Genomic DNA, 23,330 nt, shown 5'->3' with positions numbered 1-23,330 from the left:
TTAGGAATTAAGGGATCCACGGAAAAATCACAAAACTACAGACCTGCAGAAGGTACATTTCCATAGAATAAGGGAGCTGGGAGCTGCAGAAGGTACATTTCCATAGAATAAGGGAGCTGGGAGCTGCAGAAGGTACATTTCCATAGAATAAAGGAGCTGGGAGCTGCAGAAGGTATACATTTACAGAATAAAGGGAAGGAAGACACTCATTCAGAGAGGGAAGAGGAGAGCCCAAAGGGAATAGGAAAACAATAAGGGAGAAGAAGAGGAGAACCTCATGTGTCTTACCTGAGGTTTGAGCTCTGGAGTTGCTATAGTGACCAAATCAGAGGGGATAGTGACCAATCAGAGGGGATGCCAGGGCCTTCATAAGCTTTAGAAAAAAGGAACTTAGTGGGACTCTCTCCCCCTCCCCACGTGGGAGTCTGTGCTTATTTCTCAATAAATTTCCATCTTTTACTATACCACCTTTTGTGCACAGTTTCCTTCTTTGACTTCTCTGGACCAGGACCCGGGAATCATCCTGCTCAGAGGAACATCACGCATTCCAGTTCAATTTTCACATTTCAATTATTTGTTACAATTTTAAAATTCTTACTCAGAAATAATATGAACTATTTACAGTAAAAGACTGATATAGGTGAGTATCAAGTTTATTCCTCAATAACATTATAATATAAGCCCATTTAATTCAAATCAACTATTTATAGACCAGTTTTTTTCAATGGACATGTAAATATGTGCTTCATATAAATATCTACACTAATAAAAGAGAAACATGCAAATTGGTGTCACTCTGCTTCGCCCACCAGCCAATCAGATGAGTATGCAAATTAACCCAACAAAGATGGTGGTTAGTTTGCATACACAGGCATGGAGCGAAGACTGAAGACAATGTAGAAGGAAGCCAAGCGCTGCAGAAGGGAGCAAAGCTGCGGAGAAGCAAGCGGGGCGGTGGAGGCGGGAGGGAAACAAGCAGGGAGGCAGAGGTGGGAGGGAAGCCCACCTCGGCGGGTTTCGCTCCTTTCTCTGCTTCGCTCTGGCCGCAGGGAGCCCTATTCTTGCGGGAATCTTCCTGCAATGGGCCTCTAGTAATAAATATTTAAATAAAACTGAAAATGAGACTAATTGGTCAAGCCATACACACACACACACACAAATTAACACAACAAAAATGTAGGCAATATTTCTAAAAATAATCTAAGTCAATACCAAGAGCTTTTCATGATAATACTTAATTTAAATTTAAATTTTTCTCTTTCTCTTCATTTAAATTAAAATTTTTATCATTGCTTGTGATTGCTTTTTCTCTTCCAAGTCTGCAGGCTGAGTGCACGAGCTGCCAACCCTATGGACCTGAGATACTTGGAAACTAACTAGGATGTTAAAATTTCAAATAGAGTTTGGATCTTCCACTTCCTTAGGCAAATGATTGTTTTTCTGTTGCCAACTCTACTGATGATCTTTTGCTTCCAGAAAAATAAAAAAAAAAGTACTCGGCGTTTTTTTTATTTTAAGTCAACTTACAACATCAAAACAACTTTGTTGGGTATATTACAGGGTGGGACAAAGTAGGTTCACAGTTGTTTACATAGAAAACAATGCAATGATCCTATGTAATAAAAACCTAATATGCAAATTGTCCCCTCGAATGGGAGTTCGCCAGGGAGTTCACCTGGGAGTTCAGCCAGGGGGCAGGGCCTGCCGGCCAACCACCTATGGCCCTTCCCCCTGGCCAGCCCCACCCCAGCTGGCAGCAGCAGCCGGCGGCCAGGGGGAAGGGAGGCCCTGGCCAGCAGCTGGCAACTACTAGGGACCTTACCCATGCATGAATTTTGTGCACTGGGCCTCTAGTTAATAAATACTAATACAAGAATATACTTTTTGTTTCATGTACTTACAGCTGTAAACTTACCTTTGCTCCACCCTATATAATAGTAGCTTCTTAAAGATTTCTTAGGAGAGTGAAATGATCAGAAGGAAACATGATAGGAAATATTTGCCTTTCTTCACTTAAAAGACAGAAATGAAAGAACAAACATTCACTATTCTGAGAAAGTGGAGGAAAGTTGTGAATAAGTTTTCAGCTTGTTAATACAATGTGGCATTTGTGACTTCCAGTTATTTGATAAATTTGAAGGATAACATGATCCAAAGTCTAAAATTTGGAAAGTAGTAACTTTGTGTAGATGCATATTGCTATCATGATGGCTAGGGGACACATCTCTAAATACTCTAAATGACTTAATTAATGGACTTGCTCTTTAAGACTGTCTTATTCTGCTCCTTTTGTCTACTACTGCTGGATTCACTAGGTCAGATCAAACAGAAATATAATCTTTTAGCCTATGAGTACATGACAGCCCAGGTTAGGTAGAGTGTCTACAAACATAGTGGACAGTGTGCTTATATGCTGCCCTGTGTGGCTGAATTGAGAATGAGTTTGGTTGGAAGAGAATGGTTGTAGAAAAAGATGAAAGAGAAAAGCTAGCTTAATCATTAAGAAATGGAGCAGGGGAGAGGGAGCTGCTACTTATATATTACTAGAGGCCTGGTGCATGAAATTTGTGCACTGGGGGTGGGGAGGGGGAGATGTCCCTCAGCCCAGCCTGCACTTTCTCCAATCTGGGACCCCTCGGGGAATGTCCAACTGGGATCGGACTTAAACCGGCAGTCAGATATCACTCTCACAATCCAGGACTGCTGGCTCCTAACAGCTCACCTGCCTGTCTGCCTGATTGCCCCTAACCGCTTCAGCCTGCCAGCCTGATCACCCCCTAATTGCTTCCCTGCCAGCCTGATTGACGGCTAACTGCTCCCCTGCTGGCTTGATTGCCCCCAACTGCCCTCCCCTGCAGGCCTGGTCCCCCCAACTGCCCTCCCCTGCAGGTCTGGTCCCCCCCCCCCCCAATTGCCTTCCCTCCCCTGCAGGCCTGGTTGCTCCCAACTGCCCTCCCCTGCTGGCCTGGTTGACCCTAACTGCTTTCCCTTGCTGGCCATCTTGTGGTGGCCATCTTTGACCACATGGAGGCAGCCATCTTGTGCAAGGTGTGATGGTCAATTTGCATATACCTCTTTATTATATAGGATTGTTTGAAGGTCACTGAATTTTTGTTAGGAACCATTTGTTGGAACAGTCTGAGGCAACGAAACACAGACCTGGTAGGTTTTGATGGTGTGACTGAGATCTGAATTAGAAGGTGCTATTAGGGAGGACAGAACTGAAGGGAATATCTTCCTAAGTGGTAGTTGGCATGGCATGTAAGCATCAGGGCCTATCAAGTTGACTTCCAAAAGGGCAGGTTTTGCTGCAAGAAACTCTGGGGATGAGGCTGAATTGCCCAATATAAACATTTTTGACCCAGAAAAACAATTTTAGTTTGCATTTTAGACTCTGGAAATGTTTTAGAACCAGTCTTGGTTTCAGCACATATACTCCTTCAACTAAACAAGTAACAGTTTAGTTTGGTTTCTAATTTTCCTTTGAAAAATTGATATCATTACATATCTTATCATAGACTAAAATGGAATTACTTTTCAAAAGTAGCACCTTGAAAATATATCACATAAAATAAAAATAAAACCAGATATTTTCAGCAATTGCATATTGACACCCAGCTAAGTTTAGTTTTTAATCATGAATTTCAGCTACACTTCAAGATCCGCTGGTTTTAGAGTTCTAACCCTGTGAGGCCTTTGTCCACCGGATCTGTCTTAATAAGGAAACTTCTGAACATGTAAACAAATGATGAGGAAAAAAACAGACCTATCTATCATCTATCTATCTATCTATCTATCTGTCATCTATCTCTATCTATTTTTCATACCTTAGTTCCTAATCAATAGATTTAGTGTTGGGTATAAATAGTTACACATGAAATATTAATTTTCTTACTTTTCTAACAAATTATTTTAAATGCAGAAATAATTCAGTTTCCTTTCATTAATCTAGTCCTATCCCTGGAAATCTATTCTTTTATTCAGATGCTAAACAAACATTGGTTGAACATTTACATGCAGCAAACATTGTGGTAAGTATAGGGGGTATAAACATGAAAAATCCTCTCTATTGTCATGGAATCCATAGTCAAGTGGGGGATATCAGAAATCCCAATTTAGTAAGGGAAATGCTTTGCCAGATGCATGCAGTAAGTGTTTTATGAATACAGGGAAGCACCCTATAATGTAGCTGAGGGAGAGGGGATTCGAAAAGAAAGAGATCATAATTAAGCTGAGTTCTTGAAGTATTAGGGACACCTAGTTATAGTGGAGAATACTAGGCAAGGTATTTTACGTCAAAATAGAGCATCAACAAAGAAGCAGAGGCAGGTGATAAGAGGCAAGGTCATTATGTATGGCTGAAGCATTGGCAGAACATGGGGTCAGGGAAGATACAATGGAAAGGAACCATCATCTTGGCCTGGTATGCCCAGAGTGCGGACTTTAACCCAAAATAGTAGGCATTGAAGCATTTTAAACAGGTGAGTGAGGAGATATTTTCATTTTTGATAGGTCACTCAGGTAAGCTTGAGGAATATATGTTGGTTGGGATGGAACGAAGCTCTTTCTTTAAGTAGATCAGTCAGGAGATATGTAGCAATTTAGCTGAGCTAGGAAGAGTTTTCGAGCCAAGGCACTAAGAGTAAGTGCCCATAAATGAATAAGCATAAGAGTTACTTAGGAGGAAGACTCTTTAGGACTTGAGGCTGAAAATAGTGTAGGGAGAGAATTTGAGAGACTGTGGAGTCAAGGATTATTTCCAGGTTTCTGGCTTAGGTAACCAGTGTTGCCATTTACTGAGATAAGAATATAGAAAAAAGATTGGGGTTGTGTGTGAAAATTCTGAAGGTTTAATTTGATGGTCTATGGAACATAACTAGAGATTTCCAGGAGGGATCAGAAGAGTCATGTGGAGCTCAGAAGAGTCATGTGAGCTAGAGAGAGATAGGAGACCTCAGTTGAGAGAAGCTATTTATAGCCATGGGTGTGGCTGAGACACCCAGAAAAAGTATAGGAATATTAAGAGCAGTAATGACACTGATATAAACATTAGGTTACCTCTTACGTGATAATTTACTACAAATGAACCTTGGTGGCATGTGTGAATATTTTAGCCTCTTTAGAATAACAAACACATTTTAACTGATATTTAAATGAATTCACTTCTTGTTCACTATGCCTATGTGCTCTTACTCTGTTTTATATTATTCTCTGCAATGATGTGACCAGCAGATCTGTACTTTCCGGGTAATGACAAAGCACATTATTTATAACTAGTGGCCTGGTGCACAAATTTGTGCACATTGGAAGGGAATTAATTAGAAGAAATATTTTAATATCGCTATTCACTCTTTCTCTATAATAGAATTGTCAGGGATTAAAGAAAAGTAGTAAAATGCACATGAAAATAATATATAAATTTATTAATAAATAAACAATAACATTATATAACAACAACAAAGATATGATATAAAAACAACAAAAACATGATATAAAAACAACATTGATACAAACAATGATTGATAAATTGATTAAACTTATTCTAATATCTCCCTGTATACCACATTAAGAGTAAAAACACATTCAGAGTGCTTGACTAATTTCCCTTGTGATGAAGTATTGACAACTTTAACGTCGCATGCTCTTCAAACTCAATAGAAAGCAACATATAACTGACCATGTCTGAAAACGGGTTCAGGTAGGAATATTCTTACTCTGTCTAGAGTTTGTTCTTGTGATTTATTAATTGTCATCGCAAATGCTGGCATCACGGGAAACTGTCTTTGAATTAATTTAAATGGGAGGCCAGTGTCAGACGGGGACTAATCAATTTTTGGAATCAGAACAACCTCTCCTTCTGCAGATCCTGTTAATACTTCAGCTTTGATTATGTTCGGTTGCAATCTTTTGATAATAAATCTGGTACCATTACAAAGACCCCATTTACTATTAAGATTTCTCAGTAGCATGATGATTGCACCCACTTTCAATTTTAATTTATGACACAGCATTCCTGAAGGTGTAATACTATTAAGAAATTCGATGGCAAAATTTTCCTTTTCAGCATCATCCCTTGAATTAATGGAGTCATCACTCAAATAGAAGTGAAAATCTCAATCAAGTATATCCAAAATTTCTTCATTTAATTTATAAATGTGCTCATTTTTAGGACAAAGAATTGCACATTTAGATATATAGTTTAATATTATCTATAGATATACTATTTCCAAAGGTAGCTTCAATAATAGATCTGTTACAAATAATTTCACAGGGAATTTCAATAATATCCATTCCTAAATGAAAACTGCTATCAAGTTTGCCATCTCCAAGTTTTACTAACGATTCACTATAAGCAGAATCCTCTAATCTGCTGACCAAGGCCGATTCGTGAGGAATGGGGCTCCCTCCTCTCTGTTCTCAGGGTCCAGGGTGTGGGTATCCGGCTCCCTCCTCCCTGCTGTCTGGGTTTGGGGTGTGGGTGAACAAGATTCAGGGCTGTCAGGGTCCAGGGTGCAGGTATCTGGCTCCCTCCTTCCTCTTCCCTCCTGTCTGGGTCAGGGTTGTGGGTGAATGTGGGTCAGTGCTCGTCATAGCTACCGGCTGGTGGTCTGGTCGTTAGTCGTTCTGTTTGTTACACCATAATGGTCACTGGGCTTTTATTATATAGGATTATTACTGAATAAGCTCACAGTAGGTCCTCAGGTTATGTCGGAGATCTGTTCCTACAGTGCGACATAAAGTGATTTTCACCTAAATCGGAACCTACCTACATAAGCACCTATGTCACTCACATGTGTATGTGCTATACACAGCAGTAATGAAGTGAAACAGTAAAAAAAAATTAAAAGAAAGAACAATTCCTGACCTTTACTTGTGGCAAATAAATAATAAAAAACATAAAGCACATAGGTACATATGTCAAAATGACGGAATTTTTTTTTGTATATAAATAAATAAGAGATGGTGAGGTAACCACAAAATGATGTACGTCGAGTCCTACATAACCTGAGGACTGTCTGTAATGGTTTCTCTTCACTGCCAACAAACATCTACTTTTAAAATTTACTTATCTGATGTATGCTATTTGACTCCTAATAAATGTGAGCATTGTGACTAAATAAAGACCTAGGTTAATACTCAATGTAAATGAAGACTTTTCCTCCAGAAACTGATATTTTTTGAATGCCTACATTTGCCAGACACTTTCCAGGATCCAGGGATTTAATGGTGAACACTTTCCTCCTTCATACAGAGGCTGTGATGGGAAAGCCCCAACCTTCAGTACTAAACAACAGAATAGGGGACAATGGGAACATGAGCAATGGGCTGGGCGTAAGGAAAAACCTGTGCATTCAGCTAGTGGTGAAGGAGGAACATGATATTACAACCTTTTTCCATTGTATTGTGTTAGTTATAATTTTTTCTTGCTTTGCCATATGCACAGTCTTCTACAACTTTGGGTTCTACTTGTGTTTTTGTGCCTGTACTTCTTGCATCTGCTTCTTATGGGACTTCATTATTTTTCCCAGAGCCCCCATCCCATCTCCAGTGACCTGTTTTCCTAATTCTCTGGAAAGTGTAATGCTCTTTTAACTCACGTTTTATTTATTTTATTTTTTTAAATATATATTTTATTGATTTTTTTACAGAGAAGAAGGGAGAGGGATAGAGAGTTAGAAACATCAATGAGAGAGAAACATCAATCAGCTACCTCCTGCACACTCCCCACTGGGGATGTGCCTGCAACCAAGGTACATGCCCTTGACCAGAATCGAACCCGGGACCCTTGAGTCTGCAGGCCGATGCTCTATCCACTGAGCCAAACCGGTTAGGGCTAACTCATGTTTCATGACACTGCAGCATTTGACCTCTCCAGGCAGCATCTACACAATTTCCTCAAGTGATTTGCTACTCACATGTATTTGGTTCCACAAGTTGAAAATTTGGATACAAAAGCGTGTCCACTTCCCCTTCAAGACCACTTTCATAAGAATAACATAGGTATGTTTTCTTTTTTAAATAAAAATGATCCCAATGTGAGAACCCACTAGTAAGGCAAGAACTAATTTTCTTAGTTATAATGGTACCTGTGCAGATTTCTCTGTAAACCTGAATTGTTTTCTCTTGGGATAAAAGGTAGTCATCTCTGGACTGGGCAGCTGAGTATGGTGGTAGGGAGCTTCAGCCAGAATCAGTACAAATGCCCCACAATGGTGTATGCTCATCCTCACTCCACTGCTCATTCTCCCCCATCTTTGCCTATTTTATCACTCCCTGGGGCAGAGAAGATGTTTCTACTGTTGTCCTTTTATTCTAATAGGAAGCCAAGTCAATGCAGCATCATTGGTAGAGCATTTACTGTGCATAAGACACTGTGCCAAGTGAAAGAGATAAGATCCAAAAAAAGTTGCTATTTCTCTTTCGATGGGCTTCTAATTTCGTGGGGGATACAGGTATTTCCATAAGTGATAAAAGGGTCAGCAGTCTGAGTTTTTGCTTCCTTTTCCTTTCCTTGGATTGTTACCTGGGACCTACTCAATTTTCCCAGTGGAGAGAACAAATTCATTTCACACTTTCATTCTAGGGGAGGTCTCCCCTGGCCACCCTTTCTAAAATAGCAGCCTCCCACCCAGACACTCTGTCCTCTTTTCTGACTAATTTTTTTTTAAATATTTATTATCATCAAACACAATATATATTTTACTTATTTTTCTTATATATTACCTGTCTTTGCCTGTGCCATGAAGACAGGGATTTTCCTTAGCTTTATTTGTCGCTGTATCCCCTGTGTTTCAGTAAATATTTGCTGAATGAATGAATAAATATATATATACTCATTCTTTCCATAAACATCTAGCATGTGCCATGCACGTTGGAATGAAATGGTAAATAACTATTCCATGTTCCTGCCCTCATATAGTTTACATTTAGCAGGAGAGACTGACATTAATCAAATAGTCACATATATATGTAACTAGAGGCCCAGTGCACAAAAATTTGTGCACTTGGGGGGGTCCCCTCAGCCCGGCCTGCGCCCATTTGCAGTCCAGGACCCCTTGGGGGATGTCCACCTGTCGACTTAGGCCCACTTCCCGGGGTTTCAGGCCTAAGCTTGCAGTCAGACATCCTTCTGGCAGCCAGGGAGCCCTCGGGGGATGTCCGACTAAAGGCTTAGGTCCCCAAGGGAGCTGTGATGAGGAAGTTGGGGTGACAGAGGAGCCACACTGTCTCTCCCTGCCACCCTTGGTCGGGTTGCACACGGGACGCCCGGGCGGGCTGGTCAATCGCTGCTGCCCTGCCTGGTGGCTCCAGGTCATGTTGCACATGGGATGCCCGCCGTCTTGGGTTGCAGATAGCAGGCCCGGATGGCGGCAGGGCAGGCGGGATGGAGCTGACCCACCCTGCCTGCAGTATGAAAATTAGCCACCATCTTTGTTGGTGGGTAATTTGCATATCATGCTGATTAGCCAATGGGAGGTGTAGCGAAGGTACAGCCAATTACCATGTTTGTCTATTATTAGATAGGATTATAAACCTTATTCCTGTATCCTGTCCTCCTAAACCATATCAATAAGGACAGTAAAATTGAATATTTCTTGGCAAACAGACCTGTTTAAGATATAATAAAACACTATACTGCCCTCTTCCAGTCTGTCTAGTATTTGAAAATGAATTGACAAAGAAAGGTAATATCCTATATGTATATAAAGGCATTTTATTACCTGTTCAGAATATTTATCCAGTGGGATGTCACCCAGATTAAAGTGCTTAACATGTGCATGACTGCAGAAATATTCTGCATTAATTTGTTTTCAGAGGACTCTTTTACTTCAACACATAAAGTTTAGGAACTTTCGGTACTATAACAAGAATATTAGATTTTTTCAACATTGATTGTGGACTATTTTAGGCTCTGGCCAGATAGCTCAGTTGGTTAGAGTGTTGTTCCAATACGCCAAGCTTGCAGGTTCGATCTCTGGTCAGTGCACATACAGGAACCAACCAATTAAAGCATAAATAAGTGGAACAACAAATCAATTTCTCTCTCTCTTGCTCTCTCTCTCTTTAAAGTCAATCAATAAATAAAAATCATCATGGGACTACTCTAAGTCCATTGAGTTTTATTGGTTTTTAAAGTAAAATTTAGCAATCCAATCTGAAATTTCAGTTTCAAAACATACATATTTTGTTCACAAAATGCTTTGGATTGTTTTATCATTTTCAAGGTTAAAAAAATTTCTTTGACTTAAGATTGGATTTTTAGGGGAAATATTTAACATTAATTTTTGAGGTATTATTCATAAAGGAGGTTAATCAGCAACTGCTCAAGTTTCTCTCCTACTCACTTGCTAGGAGTATAAATAATATTTGTTTGAAAGTTTCATTCATGATTAACCTCAGTACTGTAATGCTGTCCCTTCTTGTTCAGTTCCTGTAATAAGCAATCTTCCAAGTAATAGTTGGTCAATAAAGTTGTCATATACATTGACAGTAATAACTAAACCATCACTGCCCATAGGCCCCTCCTCCCCTCCCCCAATTTTAGGATTGCAGAATTAACATAGCAGATTTTTTAAAAAGACCTAAATACATACCAGCTGCAGTCTTTCAAAGTCTCATATCATTTTGTTAGCACAATGCCTGCCTACGTGAGCAAAAACATGGGAACTGCATCCTAATGCAGTTGACAAGATTTTTTATTTTCATGATTACTTCTCGGCCTTTTTTTATTTTGCCTGCAGGCAAAGGTTGGCATACATGTCAAGAGAATGTTCTCCAGCTGGGGCCTGCAGTACAGAGAATTGTATATACCAGAGGGCTCATGGGACTCTAGGCAGATTATTATGGTAATATTGGAGGCTGCTGTCCTCTCCCTCCCACAGCTGGGCCGCCTCTCTCATTGTAAGTATTGAAGCAATATGTTTTGCAAATTATACGTTGGGAACAACAGGGACCCAGTAAAGTGAGGAAAAAGAGAAACATTGCAAAATGTTGCCTTTAATATTATATTTTTCTTGTTCATCAAGCAAAATAAATTAAAGCTTTAATTTTTTTTAATTAAATGAGGATCATATATTGAAAAAAGAGCTATAAGAGTAAAAACTTAATATTGATTTTATTGAGAGTTTTAAGAAAATATCGTTACAGAGAAATTAGACAGTAGCCTGATTCAAGAGAATCATGGTAAGATTACATAATAGCCTTTATTATGGACTTCAAAAATCCTTTTGAGTCCAATGAAGCTGGGTTAGCAAAAACTGCACAAAAAATATCATTTTAATTAGTGCTAATGTGATCTCGTCATGGTCCAGCTGTTTCACACAGGATGAAAATGCATGTTACTTTATTAGTAATGCATCTTAGAAAAAAATGTCACTTCTGATTTCAAACATTTGTTATAAAGTACATTTTAATACAATAGTAGAACAACATGAATGATTTGGCAAAATGAGGCATTGGTTAAATTCAGACAAAAAGGCTTAAAGCCTTCTTTATTGATGAAATGTTTTTCTACTCTCTGGCCTTCCTTTCTGGAAACATTAATAACAAAACAAGAGTCACGTTTCTATTTCTATTGCTGATTTTGAAGACATATATAATAAAGAATTAAAATGTCAATGATTCACAAATTAGCAATTTTTCCTTTATAGGGCACAAAGTTTTCCCCCAATTTAAAGTTGTAGGTTAATTTTAACATATGCTGTTTGTTAACAGCTTTGTGCTGTTTTACTTCTCAATAATTAATTTAAATTTATTCTTCAGCAAACATGTCCCCGTCTTTCTCAATAGAGCATCTACAAGTCACTTTTTTGGGTTCAGCTTTCATTATGTCAGCCCATCTAACTCACCTTCTTCCCTCAGATATGAAATCCTGCCTCCTTAGCTAGTGAGCCACCTTCTGACTTAAAAACTTAGGAGTATGGTTCAAGTCTTTCCCTGAACTTCTTATTTGCTTTAGTAAGATTGAGGCTTCTCAGATCACACAATCAGTACATTTATTTGTCATACATCTTCTATTCCTTGCCACAAACCTATAAAACAGCTCACCACATGCAATCCTGTGCCAGACTAATATATTTATCCACCCTATTTATTTGATATCATGCCAGCATATTTTATCTTGCTATTGATAGAGGTGTCCATGTACAATTTACTCCCCTCAGCTAGATATTCATTTAAGAGGAATTTACTAAATAAAAGGCTGCTAAGAAGTGATCTTCAACATAAATGTCAGCCTCTATGATCTTTAGTGAATTATAGCTATCATTTGGAAGTGATAGTAGAGGGGGGGAAATTGTTTTTCGGCGTTGTTTCTCATTATTCCAATCACTGTTTAGTCAAAGAACACAAATAACCTATTTGATTGATGTCACGAGGGAACTTGTTTGTCTGTTTCAGTCCTCCACTGCTTGATGCAGGACAGTGCTGTTTTACCAGCCTTTTAATTCCTCTTGACGTTGGGACTCAAGCAAGTTTACTCCTTTGAAAGTCTGAGATACTGAACAAAAAATTTATTTGATTTTGTAAAATAGGCACTCTTCTCAAGGATTTCTTCCTAGCTTTCTTGGTGTAGGAAAGCCCTTGTAAGGCAAAACAATTTTATAATAAGCTCCTTTAACTGTTAAGCAACCAATCCTTTTGAATGGGGCCAATGTGTGCTTGCACCCCACCCCCAACCTACTCCCCACACACTATTTTTCTATTCATTATGTCATATTATAGTGAGTGGTGGTAATCTGAAGTTCCTTGTGATTTTTCCAGTGACGATGTATGCATCATAAAGCCCTGAGAAAGGAATAGAGAGTTGATTCCCTATTTGAGGTTATCTATGGGATCTTACATTGCGGACCCAGTGCGCGCTTCACTAAGGATGAGTGGGTGAGATAATATTCCATATTAGACACACCAGTGGTCGGCAAACTGCGGCTCGCGAGCCACATGCGGCTCTTTGGCCCCTTGAGTGTGGCTCTTCCACAAAATACTGACTTCTGCGCATGGGCCACGAAGTTTCAATTGCACTGTAAGTGTGCACTCGCACGTGGTATTTTGTGGAAGAGCCACACTCAAGGGGCCAAAGAGCCGCATGTGGCTCACGAGCCACAGTTTGCCGACCACTGAGATACACTCTCCTTATTTTTACTTCAAATATTTGGTAATGTGGAAACATGCTTTTTAGGGTAATTTTTCATGTATTTTAAATACAGGTGTTTGCCTGCCTGGAAGCACTACTGGCCTATGCTTGGTAGGAGCCAAGCTGAGGAAAATAAAGACCATCAGTGGCTGCAGGATAGTTTTCATTTTCTCCCGCCACTTAGAGATACATTTGGAAAAACTTGGGTCCAGATCCAGGTTTGGATTGCCATCATACAGAAGACAGGATCCCATAATACCAAGCCATTATACCGAGCTTAGATGGAGAAGGAGGCGGTCATGGTGGTTCTTAATACTAGCAAGCAGATTGTGGCTTTCAGCAATAGCATGTCACTTTGGGGGAAATTTATGATATTAAGTATATTCGGTTCCTGTTAATTAATCTTAATGAATGCCGGTTATGTGCAAAGGTGTGCACTAGGCATTGTGGGGGATTCAGGTAAAGTAAAAATACAATTTCTGTCCTCAGACGACCTTACAATTTTGTTAGGAAGATAAATAGAGTAAAGCACAAGCTAAATGGCCAGTTTTTGAATGTGTGACACAGACATCAAGGGCTACAGGACACCAGAGTGGAATCCAATGGGCTAGAATATCAGGCCAGGTTCCTCATGGAAGAGCTGGATGTGAATGATAACTCTTGGGGACAAGTGAATGATACAAGTCAAGGGACTGTGTGGGGATGGGATGCAAACATTTTAGTGGAAAGTTTCTCAGCATCCAATGAAGAATCTCTGTCGACTGTCTGTAAGAATATTGAGATAAGTACTGATGGGTTTTCCATGCCTAGAAAATTAACAACTTACTTGTACTGATTCCATTTAAGTTTCAAATTATATTAAAGTCTTAGGTTAGTTTCCATCCATGGCTAAATTCTCCTGGAAGTGTTGCTCATACACGTGGCTCCATGTAGGCAGACTTATTTAGTAGAACTCAATACTTTCTTCATCATTTGTTGAATATAGTTTCCTTTGACTCAAGTAAAATCTTTTCGTAATGAACACTGGTAACTTCCACATAGATATATCTTTTCACTGTCCAAGAAAAATTGCAGAATGCTAAAGCAGTCCAGAAAAAACGCTAAAGGAAATGCTAACAATATTTTGCCAATACTTCTTGCAAATGAAGGATCAGACCTAACTGGTTTTAGAGACTTGAGAACAGGGTTAAGGACTGAGAATTTCTTTCAGGTGACTGTTTACTTAGCCTTCCTTTTATAATTTCATTGATATGTTTTATGAATAAAAACTTTTCTCATGTTTAAGCTTTCTTCAGAGTTCACTTTTTCCTTATGTCGCTTTTTACAAAGCACAATGAAGGGAAAAATAGTATGTTAATATAGATAGCTGCTTTTTCATATTCTATACAATGATAGATTCCTAACTATACTGTCCTCATTTCGTCTCATACCATTTCAAGATTAAGCTTCAGAAACCCTTTGTTAGTATAGATTTTCATTTGTATAGGCCCCCATGGTCTTCTTTCTCAATTGTCATCATTAGTTTAAATACATAGTCTCAACATGAGCCCTAGGAGGCTTCAGCAGCATCAGTTAAGTTGGGCCTCCTCTGCACTGAGTAAATAATATTGTATGGAGGACTTTAAAGATGTGCAATATGACATATGATATATATTGACATACATGTAAATATTCAAAGTGTAGTGTTCTGCACAGACTTGCTAAAAGTGCAGATTCCTGGGCCCCACCAGAGACTTTCTGAATCAGAATATCTGAGTAGAGTTTTATGAATTTTTACTTTTAACAATATCACTAGTTGATACTTATGTATAGTAAAATATGAGATACACGAGTATAGAATTTTTACAATGCAAAATGTCTTTGCATTTAATGTAAGAGGAAACTGAACTGGTCAACAGGCAGTGAACAAGGAATTATCAGACTAGCTTCTATGAAATTCAGGCTAACAGGCTCACAGCATCATTAAGGCTCTTGTATACATATTGTCCCTTTTAGTTCCCACAATACTGCCATGGGGCAGGTGTCTTGTTTTTCCATTATGCATGGGCAAATGACCTCAGCAAGGTTTATGACTGTGTAAAGATCACCCAGGAATTAAGTTACAGATTTGAGATTCAAGTCACTCTGTCCCAGCTACCTCCATGATGCCCTAAGCTGGTTTCTCTTGGCTTCCCAGTGGGCGCTCATGCAGCTTCCTCAATAATCTGTTGCCATTGCTTTAGGGAATCAAGTGCTTTTACCAATAACATAAAGAATACCTAATTCGGAGGAAACCTACTGATACTAACTTGCACCATACACTCAAATCCTTTAGTTTGAACTGCCTCTGCTTCATTAGCATAACTATGTGAAGGCTGAGTGTTGGTAAATGTTTCCCTCCATGCCCCGCGTGGGTCAGGGTTCAGGACCTGGAAGTGGAGCCGCACACAAATGAAAGAGAAAAGACACGAGATAATTTGGAAATATTGGGGGACCAGGCGAGTAAGTTCAACTCAGGAGGAAGGACTTCCACTGGTGCTTAGGCCTCACCAAGCTTTTATTGATCTGGGATACACCCATAGCATAGCCCTTAGGCAGTCGACCCCTGGCAACAGGCAGACTAGCCCATTAGCAAGGTTTTACATAATAATAAATGGGGAAGTTGCTTCAGCTACCAATGTCTGGACAAACAGAGGTGGCACCTAGCTCTGACCTTTGCTAGGGCTTCAAAGGCACCCAGCCTTGGGGGGGTGGGTTGGGGTGGGGGGGGGGGTAGAATAGGAAGGAAGAGAAGGTGGGAGGTGGAAAATGGAAAAATCCATTTTCTAATAGGATTTTTGTCCTATTAGAAAATGCTGTGGGATTTTTTTTCCTTTGAGAGGAGGGTGTTGGGTGGGAGAATAGGAAGGAAGAGAAGGTGGGAGGTGGAGAATTCTTTCAGTCTTAGTTTTAATACCTGAGCATGGACTGTACCATCTAACTGGTCTGCCTCACTTTCCCCTTCACCCTCCTCTTACTTTGGTATTATCTTTCTGCTTCAAGATACCCAGGTGCTGGGAATCACTGTTTTTTGTTTTCTATTCTGAAGCTGTGTTTGCCCAGGATTTCAGCTCATCCTGATTCAGTCACCCCACCCCCACCTCCCTCTACTTCATGTACACTGCTTTTTTCTTGGGGGTGGGGTGGGGTGGGGCAGGTAGGCTGTCATTCTTTACTATGTAACCTTTCAAAGTCAAGGTGTAAATAATTAAGTTGACTAAAGCAATTAATTAGCAGTTACTTAGAAAGACCCAAGAATTATGTAGGTGGACAGTAGGACCTTGGAATATGTGGGGTTTTTTTCCCTTTGAAAAGTAGAAATTGAGCAAAGCTGTTCAGTGCTCATTGGTGCTTGTTCAAACCACATAGACTCTGACCATCCCATTCCCCCAATAATTCTGACACCAACACGAAACACCAACATGAAAAGAATAAGTAAAAATGATAGTATGTATGCCAGTCTGCATTTTTAACATACATCTTTTCAATTCTTTTGTAAATTAGTGGAAAGTAATCAAGTAATTTTTTTCTTTAAAGTCTCTGAATAAATTTAGCGTTGTGTACCTATGTTTTGTTGTGTCAGAAGCTTGTTTTGCAAAAATTAATAGCAGACTATCTTAAAACCTTAAAATTATATTTTGAAATTGGCATTTCTAACATTTAGTATATTAGGATTATTTTACTCTGTGACTGCTATTGTAAGAGAAAAATAGCCCTATTTCTTCTTTTGCATTCAGGACAGTTCTGAGTATAGTCAACATGGGATTAAATAAAAGAAGATTTCTAACTGCTCCAGAATCCCTGCATATATGTACTCTGTGAAAGGTTTCTTGTGGGACTTTTATTTTCTGATTCTTTATCAATTTTATTTCTCTATGTATTATGTGGTACATTACTGCTATTATTGTTTATCTCTATATCACTGCTGAAGAAAGTATTGCATTATTTTCCTAGATATTTTTTTTTGTTGTTGTCTAGAATGAACAGCATCAAAATTTAAATATTTATGGTAGGGATCATCTTAAGAGGTATTTTTCTTTTCCTCCAAACCACTTCTAACACAAGACATTATAAGAGAATAATATGAAAAAGTTAAGATAATATTTTTCTTTATTGGTGTTTTCATGCTGTTTTCTGGTTGATTTATATCATTATTTAATGCCGAAATGTGAGACCTGATAAAATAATAATGCAAAATGCTGTATGCTGGCTTGGCTTTTATTGTATCAATTTGTATTGACAATACATAAAATATTTAAAAAATAATAATGCAAAAATTAATTAGGTCTGATGAACACTGGGGTGTTCATTTTGACAATTTTCAACAACTGTGTTTTGGTTCTGGGGAGAACGCTTTGTTGACTTGGGAGAGATGAAGATTTGGTTGGAGAGGAACTGAAATATCCACTGTCACCTCTCTCACCCCCAAGAGTTTTAATTTTCTCCAGGAGTCCCGCAGAGGCTTCGTGGGTTGTCTAAGTGCCTGTTACTAGTCAGGGATTAATCAACGAGTATTTATTATAGACCAAGTGCTTTCCACCTTATGCAATATCATCTTCACTCCAGCTCTGTGAAGTAGAAAGTAACCTTCAGGATGCAAAGGCTAACTATTAACTCTGATTCCAAATTCTGAAATATATCCTTCTATGAGGTGGCAGGGCCTGTGCTAAGTGTTTTATGAAGGCTCCCGGATTCTCACACCGATTCTGTAAGGTGGTGTTGCGATGCTCACTTAGAGATGATCAGGTCAAAACTCAGTGAGGTCAAGATCCTTGTCCAACATCAGACAACTGTAGTGGCAGGACTGGAGGAATGGTAATTTTCATCCACTGCTGGTGAGATCATAAAATGGTATCATCATTTTGGAAGAGTTTGGCAATTTCTTAAAAAGTTAAACACGTGTTTTCCTTATAATCTAAATACTCACCTCCCATATGTTTACCCAAGAGAAAAGAGAGCATATGTCTATAAAAAGACTTGCATACAAATGTTTATAGGAGCTTTATCTGGAATAACAAACCTAGAAACAGTCCAAATGTCCATCAACATGGATGAATGGATAAACAAATACAGTATATCTATATAATAGACTACTACTCAGCAAAGAATAAGAATAAATTATTGATATATGCAACAAAATTGATGAATCTCAAAATAATTATGTTGTGTTAAATACCTCCCCACCCCCAAGAAAAGAGTACATACTGAGTGATTCCATATAGCACACATGCTGTATTACTCCATTTATAGGGTTGGGCAAAAGTAGGTTTACAGTTGTATGCAGAACAGAGTTTATTCTTGTATTATTATTTATTATTGTATTATTTTCCATACAGATAACTGTAAACCTAATATTGCCCCACCCTGTGTTTAAAACTTTAGAACTTTTAAAACTAATCTATAGTGACAGCAATCAGATTAGTGGTTTCCTAGGGAAGGGGAAGATTATAAAAGGGTACAAACACTTATAGTTATAGTTTTATGAGTGTGTGTGTGTGTGTGTGTGTGTGTAAAATATCAAGTTACAAATTCTATGTGCACTTTATTATATGTCAGTAACACTTCAATAAAGCCATTAAAAAACTCCAAGAATAAAACAAAAGCATAAATAAGGCTAAAATATAACAAGAAAAGAATCATTTGAAAAAAATCAGTATTTTCAGTTATTTTAGCACTTTATTAGCTAATTTATATTTTCCACTTGAGTATCTTGTCCCCCTCTTAGAATTTCTTCTAGTTATGTTTTCCATTTATAAAAGTGTCTTTATGACCTCCAGTGCCTGGTCCTATACATATGTATATGTGACCTTCTAGATTTGTGACATTTGTCTTTACTTTTTTGCTTTTGGAGTTCTCATTGATGCTGGTCATTTTCCTGCTCATTTCTAAAAATTATTTAGATATTTCCTTCTCTGAGAAACATATATTGTAAAAAAGAACTCAGTGGAATATTTGTAAGCTGCCACATTTTGAGGTACTTTCTGATGTTTGGGTGTATGTATTATATTGGTTATATCCAATATATACTCATTATTAAAGGCATTGATCATATTAATTAGCAGATGGAGGTCAAGAATGCTAAATACATTCCCTTAGGGCAAGACAAGACCAATGAGAAAGCATGAAGAAATATAGATTGGTTTGAGAAAGCCTTTAAGGTATGAAGAAAAGAACTATTACAGTTTTTTTTTTTTTTTATTAAACTGAAAAAACAACATAAAACAGTGGTTCTCAAACCTGGATACATATTAAAAAATAGCCTCGGCTAAGCCCAACCTACACCAATAGGTTGATTATCTTTAGGGGTGGGGCTCTTTGCTGGTACTTTTAATCTCCCCAGATAACTCCAATTGTATTGCCAGGGTTCAAGAACCAGGGACATTGGCCTAGAACCGTGGTTGGCAAACTGCGGCTCGTGAGCCACATGCGGCTCTTTGGCCCCTTGAGTGTGGGTCTTCTTAAGCCTTAGGAGTACCCTAATTAAGTTAATAACAATGTACCTACCTATATAGTTTAAGTTTAAAAAAATTTGGCTCTCAAAAGAAATTTCAGTCGTTGTACTGTTGATATTTGGTTCTGTTGACTAATGAGTTTGACGATCACTGGCCTAGAATGACTGTCCTCTGGCACTTTCAACCTGAATGGCCCTGGGTGAGACATTACAAAAGTGGCACTCAGCTTTGAATGCACATTTGAGTCAACTGCAGAGTTTTAGAAACTACTGATGGCGAGGTCGTTCCCAGAGGGATTCTGAGCCAGTGGTCTGAGCTGCAGCCTGGGCATGGAGCTTTATCATTAAGAAGCTGCTCAAGTGATTCTTTTGTGCAGCCAAAATGAAAACCACTGTTCTAAGATGAGCTTCCTTATCTATGATGTAGAGATTATACTTTGTAGCTTGTGTGTGTGTATGGTACGTGTGGTGTGCGTGTGTGCGTGTGTGTGTATGTGTGGTGTGTGTGTGTGTGTGTGTGTAAGAGACACTTTAATGAAAGCTCTCAATATAGCTGTTTGGCTTATAATAAGTTAGTAGTTGATAAAAGGTAGTAATTTTTTGGATTTTCTGAAATTCCTATTCTCTGGAAAAGTGGGATGCGTGAAGAACTCCAGGCCTATGGAAGGTTTTGCCAAACTCTGGGAAAGTAGCATCTATATGTAAAGGTCTAAACCAGCCGTGGGCAAACTACGGCCCGCGGGCCGGATCTGGCCCGTTTGAAATGAATAAAACTATTGAAAAAAAAGACCGTACCCTTTTATGTAATGATGTTTACTTTGAATTTATATTAGTTCACACAAACACTCCATCCGTTCTTTTGTTCCGGCCCTCCAGTCCAGTTTAAGAACCCGCTGTGGCCCTCGAGTCAAAAAGTTTGCCCACCCCTGGACCCATGAAGGACTGTATGAATGGATGTTATTTTATATAGAATAGGGCTGAGGCATAATGAGGCTTTGCCAGTATTTCAGAAGTAGATCTTACTGCCTTTAAGGAAGACATTTATCTTCTGTGAAAAGTATTGGCTGGAAATGGCATGAATACAAGGGCCTAGGGAGACTGATGGGCTTCTACCCATTGTCAGCCTCACTCAGGAGCTCACTGAAATGAGTTAGCTGATAAAAAATCCTGACTTTTATTAAAGTAAGACTTTATGTTGGTCAGTGATTTTATTTTGGCTGTTAAATATGATGTTTTCCTGTTGTGAGAGAAAAGTCACTAAAAGCTGAAGACAAACAGTGCCTCATAAGTGCCCAAACTGGGGCACATAAATAAAAGTTTGTGCCAAGTCTTCCTGGGATTGACTCAGGTTGGCTGCTCTAAGACACTGTAATATAAATAGCCATATGCTATTAGTCATGGGCTATTATCACCATCATCATTTATGTACCCAGGCCTTTACACCACATCATCCCTTTCCCTCTGCCTGGATCCACCTTAGTCCCTCTTAGGGCAGGGCGTTATCTTCTCAAAGTATTACTTAGATGTTGTGATTCTCCTAAGATCCTATATTAGCTTCCAGTTCCATCAAAATAAACTTTCTAGCGGGGGTGCAAAACCAGCCCCCAACTCCCTGCAGCCCAGGATGGCCAAATCCAGCCTGACACACCTCCTTGCTATCATCTGTGAAGGCCCCCAGTGTCCCTTATACCTTCATTCTGTTCAGTCACAGTGTCAGGCTGGTGTCATTATCCCCATGTGACTAATGAGAAACTCGAGAATCAGAAATATTAAATGATCTGGCCAAAAGCACACAGCTAGTAAGTTGTAGAACTACAGTTTATACCCAGGTTTGATTCCAAAGCCTGTGTTTTTCCACTGTTAGTATATTGCACGCTGTAGGTTTCCTTTCACCAAGTGGCATGACTTAATTCTTTCAAATGCTCATAAGGATTTATTGTCTGCTGCCATGATAAATCTCCCTGATTCTGGCCACCAAAACCAGTATAGTTGAGATACCCTCCTTAATTCTACCTCCCTAGCTCCCCAAATATATTATTAATTAGAACTTGTGGAAATACCTTTTCTTTTTTTGACATAGGGTTGATTTCTACTTTACTATCATTCCTATTTAAGTTTCACTGACCAGACTCTGTCTCAGGAAGAGAGAGTGCTCCATTGCCCTTCACAGAGCTTGGTAAAGATTTTGTAGCACAAATACATCAGCTACCGTAAGGGCAGTGTGTTGTCAGCGAACATCAGGCTACTTCCAGAATTCAGTCAAATATATCATTATACTGGGACCATGAACACATGGTGTGTGAATGATGAAATCTTTCTGCCTTCAAGGGGTTTATAATCTAGTGGCAACAAGAACATGTTGATAACAGCAATGATAAATTCCATCACATGTTTTAATAGTTGAAATGTTAAAACTATTCAGACTGTAATTTACCCAAACCCACACAAAACAGGGACAGATGCTTTAAATTAATATCTCCAGTGGGAAAGCTGAAGAAAGTAGGTAAGCGACTTGCTTCTGGTCTTCTGGTGGGAAAGGCAGAGACTCTGTGGCGAGCCGTGCCGTGAGACTGATACTCATGTGTCTGTGGTCACGTCCCCTTTGCAAGTGAGATCTGAGGGGGAATTGTGAAATGTTTATTGAGGATTGATGGACTTGAGAATTTCCCCAAGCTTGATAATTAGAAGAAAGGAACACAGAAATTAGGTAAAAATTTTAAAGAAACTACAACACTTTGTACTTATAGTTAGGCAACCAGGTTTTCTTTATGGAATCACTAGCTGTGCATTATGGACAAGTGTTTTAGGTTAGTTACAGAACAGTTTCACAAGTATTTACTGAGGACCTGTGATGTGCTAGGGACAGTGGTGAACATGACAGGCAAGATCTCTGATCTCACAGGGTTTCAGTTGTAGTTGAGGAGGATGTGGAAGAGGAGATGACAATAATCAAGTAAACCATTAAGTAAAAATGTACTAGAAAGAAAATAATATAGGATGATTTGATAAAGGATGAGTAGGGGACTAAGGTGGATAGTGTGGTTAGACATAGAGACTTTATTTATTTATTATTTTTTTAAAAAATATGTTTTTATTGATTTGAGAGAGAGAGAGGAAGGGAGAGGGATAGATAGCAACACCGATGAGACAGAAACATCAATCAGCTGCCTCCTGCACACCACTACTGGGGTTTGAGCCCGTAACCTGGGCGTGTGCCCTGACTGTGAATTGAACTGTTGACCTCTTGGTTCATAGATTGATGCTCAACCACTGAGCCACACTGGCTGGGATATTTATTTATTTATTTAAATCCTCACCTGAGGATATCATTTTTCATTGACTTTTTAGGGAGAGTGGAAAGGACAGAAGTGGAGAGAGAGAGGGGGAGGGGGGCTTGGATGATGTAACTGTGATAAGAAGAGGTCAGATCTGGATATGTTCAAATGAGATCTGATGTGAGAGAAAGAAGAAATCAAAAAGGATTTAGAGATTTATGGTGTGCACAATTGAGAGTCTGGGGGTTGCCACTAACTAAGATGGGGAAGGCTGCAAGTGGAATAGTTTTAGGGGGAAGTTCAGTTCAGTGTTGGGCATGTGAAGGATGAAGTGTGCCAGTGGAGATGTCAAGCAAACCATTAGAAATAGAAGTCTGTAGTTTTGGGGGAGGTCTGTCCTGGAGATTGCAACCGGGGTGGCATTTAAAGCTAGGGGACTGGGAGAGACCTCCAA

Source organism: Myotis nattereri (assembly GCF_964212035.1).
Source record: "Myotis nattereri genome assembly, chromosome: 2".
Taxonomy (NCBI): Eukaryota; Metazoa; Chordata; class Mammalia; order Chiroptera; family Vespertilionidae; genus Myotis; species Myotis nattereri.
Note: the sequence above shows the minus strand (reverse complement) of the source record.